Source organism: Phacochoerus africanus, chromosome 3, assembly GCF_016906955.1.
Source record: "Phacochoerus africanus isolate WHEZ1 chromosome 3, ROS_Pafr_v1, whole genome shotgun sequence".
In the NCBI taxonomy this organism is placed as follows: Eukaryota; Metazoa; Chordata; class Mammalia; order Artiodactyla; family Suidae; genus Phacochoerus; species Phacochoerus africanus.
Window position 1 is genome coordinate 102,958,587 of NC_062546.1, and position 7,383 is coordinate 102,965,969.

Genomic DNA, 7,383 nt, shown 5'->3' on the forward strand with positions numbered 1-7,383 from the left:
TGTGACTGCTGCCCAGCGGGCACTTCTAGTTCACCAGGCACTGGTGGCCAGAGTTGTGGTCCCATAGTACTGTATATATCTGCATATTTAAAAAAAAAAAACTGCTGCCACATGGTCTGGCTTACAATCAGCCTGAATCTGGTGCTGAGATCCTGGGATCTTGGCACAACCTCATATGAAAATGAAATATAGTGAACCATTAAAAATATAAGAGTTGGAGTTCCTGCTGTGGCACAATGGGATCAGGTGTGCCTCTGTAATACCAAGGATGCAGGTTTGATCCCTGGCTTGGCACAGTGGGTTAAAGGATCTGGCATTGCTACAGCTACAGCATGGATCATAACTGACTCCAATCTGATCCCTGGCCTGGCTAAAAAAATAATAAATAAATAATAAATATTGAGCAAAGAAAAGGTTTGATAGACAATCAAGAGTGATGGTATTTTTGAATGACAAATTGTATCATTTACATGAGGCTACTCTTGAGACTTGGAGAGGTAGCTGTTTTCTCTAATGTGCAGAAACCAAAACAGAGAGTCAAGAAAATGAAGAAACACAGAGTGTGTTCCAAGCAAAAGAACATGATAAAATCTCATTAGAGAAAAAAAAGCTTAATGAAATGGAGATAAATTTATCTGATAAAGAGTTCAAAATAATGGTCATAGAGATGCTCAAATTTTGGAGAAGAATGGATGACCACAGTGAGAACTTCAACAAAAAGAAAATATAAGAAAGTACAAAACAGATGTCAAAGAGCTGAAAAATATAACTATACTGAAAAATATATTAGAGGGGTTTAGCAGCAGACTAGAGGATGCAGAAGGAAAGATCAGTGAACTCAAAGACAAGGTAGTGGAAATCAATCAGAGCAACAAGAAGAATGAAAAAAAGTGAAGATGGCTTAACGGACTTTTGAGAGAAGATCAAATGGATCAACCTTGTTGGGGTCCCACAAGGACAAGAGAGAAAGAGGCAGAAAACTTACTTGAAAATATGATGGATGAAAACTTTCCTAACCTGGAAAAGGAAATACATCCAGACCAAGGAAGCCTACAGAATTTCAAATAAGATAAACCCAGTGAGACCCATATCAAGACACATTATAATTAAACTATCAAAGTTAAAGACAAGGAGATAATCAAGAGAAAAACAATTTGTTACATACAAGAAAACTCCTTCTAAACATATAGTAAACTTCAGAATAATCCAATGTATTAAAGGTGATAGATTAATGATTTACAAAGCTAGTATGAAGGTTAAAAGACAAAAGTAGTAAAAATAACTATAACTAGAATAATTTGTTATTGAAAAACAGGATAAAAATATATGAATTATGACATTAAAATGAAAGGAGCAAGTCAAAATGTAGAGCTTTCAGAGCATTGAAACAAGTTATTATTGATTTAAAAAATAAGTTTTTATATGTAAACTCTTGGTTACCAAAAACCAAAAGCCAATGTAGATACACAAACAATAAAGGAATTTAAGCATACTGCCAAAGAACATGACCAAATCACAGATAAATAGAGCAAGAGAAGACAGGAACAGAGAGAAACTATAAAACAACCAGAAAATAATTAAAATGGTAATCTGTACATAACTATAAATAATTATTTTAAATGTAAATGGATGAAATCCTCCTATCAAAAGACATAGAGTGGCTAAATGGGTTAAAAATAAAAAACAAGACTCTCTACACTGACTGCAAGAGACTTCAAATGTAAGAACATACAAACTGAAAATAAAGACAGAAAAAGATATTCCATTCAAATGGAAACCAGAACATAGCTGAGGTAGCTATGCTTATATCAAATAAAATAAACTTTCAAATAAAAACTATAATAAAAGACAAAGAAGGGCATTACAAAATAATACAAGGGTTAATCCAATAAGAGGATTATAACTGTGTAAATATTATGTACCAAAGAGAGGAGCATCTAAATATATAAAGCAAATATTAACATACCAGAAGGCAGAAACAGATAGTAATACACTAATAATGGTGAGTTTAATGCCCCACTTTCATCAGTGGAGAGATTATTCATACAGAAAGTCAATAAGAAACATTGGCCCTTGGGATCCTGCTGCGTAGCACTGGGAACTCTGTGTAGTCACTTATGATGGAACACCTAATGTGAGAAAAAAGAATGTATACATGTATGTGTAACTGGGTCACCATGCTGTACAGTAGAAAAAATATATATAAATAAATGATTAAAAAAAAAAAAAGAAACATTGGCCTTAAATGACACAATAAAGCAGATGACTTACAGATAAAGAACAGCCCATCCAAAATGAGTAGAATACACATTCTTCTCAAGTGCACATGGGACATTCTTCAGGATAGAGCATATGTTTGGCAACAAAGCAGTCTTTTTTTTTTTTTTGCTTTTTAGTGCTGTCCCCACAGCATATGGAGGTTCCCAGGCTAGGGGTTGAATCAGAGCTACAGCTGCAGGCCTACGCCACAGCCACAGCAACGCCAGATCTGAGCTGCTCTGTGACCTACTCCACAGCTCACAGCAACGCCAGATCCTTAACCCATGGAGCAAGGCCAGGGATCGAACCAGCAACTTCATGGTTCCTAGTTGGATTCGTTTCCACTGTGCCATGACAGGAACTACCAACAAACCAGTCTTAATACATGTAAGAAGAGTGATATATCAAGAATCTCTTCTAACTACAATGGTATAAAACTGGAAATCAATTATGAAAAGAAACAGGAAAATTCACAAGTATGTGATTATACAACAAGCTCCTAAATCTCCAATGGGCCAAAGAAGAATCAAAAGAAAAATTTAAAAATACCCTGAGACAAATTAAAAGAGAAATACAGCATTCCAAAACTTTTGCAGGCAGTCATTCTAAGATGAATGTTCATAGCAAAAATACCTACATCAAGAAACAATTTGAAGTAATTTTATACTTTAAGACCAAAGAAAAAAGATTAAACAAAACCCGAAATTAAAAGAAATAAAGATTAGAGAAGACATGAATGAAACAGTTTTTAAAAAGACAATAGAGGAGTTTCTGTTGTGGCTCAGCAGTAACAAACTTGACTAGTAACCATGAGGATGTGGGTTCGATCCCTGGCCTTGCTCATGGGGTTAAGGATCTAGCATTGCCATAAGCTGTGGTGTACGCTGCAGACGCTGCTCAGATCTGGCATTGCTGTGGCTACAGTGTAGGCTGGCAGCTACAGCTCTGTTTTGACCCCTAGCCTGGGAACCTCTATATGCTGTGGGTGTGGCCTTAAAAAGACACACACACACACACACACAAGAAAGGAGAAAAAATAGAAAAGATAAATGAAACTGAGAGCTTGTTCCTTGAAAAGATAAAATTGACAAAAAACTAAGAAAAAAGGGAGAACTCAAGTAAAAAAAAAAATTGGACATAATACAGGAAATGTTACTACTGGTAACACAGAAATGCAAAAGATTTTAGAGACTACTATAAACAATTATGTAAACACATTTGAGATCTAGAAGAAACAGAAAAACTCCTAGAAATATACAACTTACCAAGACTAAATTAGAAAGTAATAGAAAACATGACTATCACTAGTAAAGATATTGAATCAGTAACAAAACCTCCCGACAAAATACAGCTTTTAGGAGTTCCCATCATGGCCCGGTGGAATCCGACTAGGAACCATGAGGTTGTGGGTTCAATCCTTGGCCTTGCTCCCAGTGGGTTAAAGATCTGACATTGCCGTGAGCTGTGGTATAGGTCACAGAGGTGGCTCGGATCTGTCCTTGTCGTGGCTCCGTTGTAGGCTGGCAGCAATAGCTCCGATTAGACTCCTAGCCTGGGAACCTCCATATGCCGCAGGTATGGCCCTAAAAGGACAAAAGACAAAAATAATAATAATAATAATAATACAGCCTTCACTTGTGAATTCTACCAAATATTTTAAAAAGGATTAATACCAATCTTCTTAAATTTATCCAAAAAACAGAAGAGAAAGGGACACTTCTAAACACATTTTCAAGGCCATTATAACCCGGATACCAAAACCAGACAAGGATGACATAGCAAATTTCAAGGCCAATATCCCTGATAAACAAAGTTGGTAAAATCCTCAACAAAATATTACGAAAATTAACTCAACAATACATTAAGAGGATCACACCATGATCAGTGTGATTTATTTGAGGGATGCAAAGATGGTTCAATACCTGTGAAATCAATGTGACATACCACTTCATTAACAAAATGAAGGATAAAAATTCTAAGATCAACATGATTTAGAAGATGAATGTAAAGTGATACAATCACTATGGAAAACAGTAAGGAGTTTTCCTCAAAAAAATTAAAAATAGAACTACCACATGATCCAGCAACTCCATTTCTAGGTTTTTACTGAACAAAAACACAAACACTAATTTGAAAAGATACATGTCCCCTTATGCTCACTGCATTATTTGTAATAGCCAAGATATGGAAGCAACTTAAAGTGTCCATCAATAGATGAGTGGATAAATATGTATATATGTATATGCACATATACAATGCAATATTACACAGCCATGAAAATGAAATTGTCACTTTCAATGACATGGATGGATCTAGAGGGTATTATGTTAAGTGAAGTAAGTCAGAGAAAGACAAATACTGTATGATTTCACTTACATGTAGAATCTAAAAAACAAAAGAGGTAAACAAAACAGAAACAGACTCAAACAGATGGTTTCCAGAGAGGAGTTCAGTGAAATAAGTGAGGGAGATTAAGAGGTAAAAACTTCTAGTTACAAAATAAATGAGTCATGGGGTTATAATGTATGGGTAGAATATAGTCAACAATAATATAAAAATGTTTGTACGGGGACAGCTGGTAACTAATTGTGATAATTTTGCAGTGTATAGAGATACCAAATCACCATGTTGTACACTAGAGAAAAGTCACATGATCATTTTAATAGTTGCAGAAAAGCATTTGACAAAATTCAACATCCATTTATAATAATGAGTCTTGACAAGTAGGTACTGAGGGACTGTAACATAATAAATCCATACATTAAAAACCCATAGCTAACACCATACATAATGGTGAAATGCTGAAAGCTTTTCCTCTAAGATCAGGAATAAGACAAGGATGCCCACTCCCACCACTCCTATTCATCATAGTACTGGAAGTCCTATCCAGAGAAATAAGGTAAGAAAAAAAAAATAATAAAATGCATCAGAATTGGTAAGAAAGAATTTAAAATCTCTATTTATTATACACATATACATATGACATACACACACAAACACAATTAAAATAAATCTAACCAACTTGGTGAAAGATGTATACACTGAAAACTCTAAGACACTGATAAAAGAATTGGAAGACACAAATAAATGGAAAGGTATCCTGTATTCATGGACTGGAAGAACACTGTTGTAATGTCTGTACTGCCTCCAAGCCATTTATAGATTCAATGCCATTCCTACTAAGATTTCAATGCCATTGTTTTCTATGGAAATTGGAAAAAAAAAAAAAGTCCTAAAATAGAGAGCCACAAAGGTTACACCCTGTATAGCCAAAGCTATCTTGAGAAAGAATAACACAGCTTCAGACATCACATTTCCTAACTTCAAATTATGATAAAAATCTATAGTTATCATTTATGTGGAAAGGTTCCTTTGTGCCATATATTAGATTCCAGGGGTAAATAGATGCAGAATGTTACCTTTGGAATGGATTAGCAATGGGATCCTGCTGTGTAGCACTGGGAACTCTGTCTAGTCAGTTATGATGGAACATGTAATGTGAGAAACAAGAATGTATACATGTATGTGTAACTGGGTCACCATGCTGTGAAGTACAAAATATATATATATATGTATATATATATATGAAGAAATTAAAAAAAAATCTATAGTTATCAGAGTTCCTATTGTGGTTCAGTGGGTTAAGAACACAACAAGTATCCATGAAGATACGGGTTTGATCCCTGGCCTTGCTCAGTGGGTTAACAATCCAGTGTACCGTCAGCTGTGGTGTAGGTCACCAACATGTCTCAGATTCCATGTTGCTGTGGCATAGGCATGCACCTGTAGCTCTGATTCTACTCCTAGCCTGGGAACTTCCATATGCCACAGATGCGGCCCTAAAAAGGGGCAAAAAAAATTTATTAAAAAAATCTATAGTTATCTAAACAGTATGTACTACCATAAAAACTGACATATAAACCAATGGTACAGAATTGAGAGCCCAGAAACAAACACTTGCATATATGATTAATATTTGACAATGGTGCCAAGAATTCTAAATAGAACAAAGACAGTCTCTTTAATGAGTGGTGCTGGAGAAATTCGATATTTTAATACAAAAGAATGAAACTAGGAGTTCCCATCATGGCTCAGCAGTTCATAAACCCAACTAGTATCCATGAGAATGCAGGTTCCATCCTGGCCTTACTCAGTGGGTTAAGGATCCCACGTGTGTGTGAGCTGTGGTGTAGTTCGCAGACACAGCTTGGTTCTGGCATTGCCGTGCTGTAGGCCAGCAGCTGCAGCTCTGATTCAACACCTAGCCTGGGAACATCCATGTGCCGCAGGTGTGGCCCTAAAAAGGCGGAAAAAAAAAATCATGAAAAAAGAATGAAACTTGAACCCTATCCTATACTATTCATAAAAATTAACTCCAAATGGATTAAAGAGTTAAGTGTAAGATTTGAAACCATAAATCTTTTAAGAAAAAATTAGAGATTTTTAACATGGGAGTTGGCAATGATTTTTTGCGTATGATACCTAAAGCACAGCAACTAAATAACAAAATAAACAAGTGAGACCTCATCAACCTAAAAAGCTTCTGTATAGCAAGAAGTGATTAACAAAATGAAAAGAGTTCCTACAGAATGAGATAAACTATTTGCAAACAACACATTTCATAGGGGGTTAATAACAAAAATACATAAGAAATTCATACAACTCAATAACAAAACAAAAAATGATCCAATTAAAAATGGGCATAGGACTCAAACAGATGTTTTCCCAAAGAAAATATTCTAATGGCCAAGAGGTACATGAAAATATGCTCAGCACCCCTAAGTATTTGGGAAGTCCAAATCAAAACCAGAGGTATTACCTCAGAACTGTTGGATGACTATCTCCAAAAAGATAAGAGACAACTAACTAAAGCAGAAACATAGATCAATGGAACAGGATAGAAAGCCCAGAAATATACCGATGACTTCTTGTCAACTAATCTATGACAAAGGAGATAAGAATATACAATGGAGAAAAGATAGTCTTCAGTAAGCGGTGCTGCAAAACTGGACAGCTACATGTAAAAGAATGAAATTAGAATACTCTCTAACACAGTACCCAAAAATAAACTCAAAATGCATTAAAGACCTAAATATAAGACTGGATACTTACAAAACTCTTAGA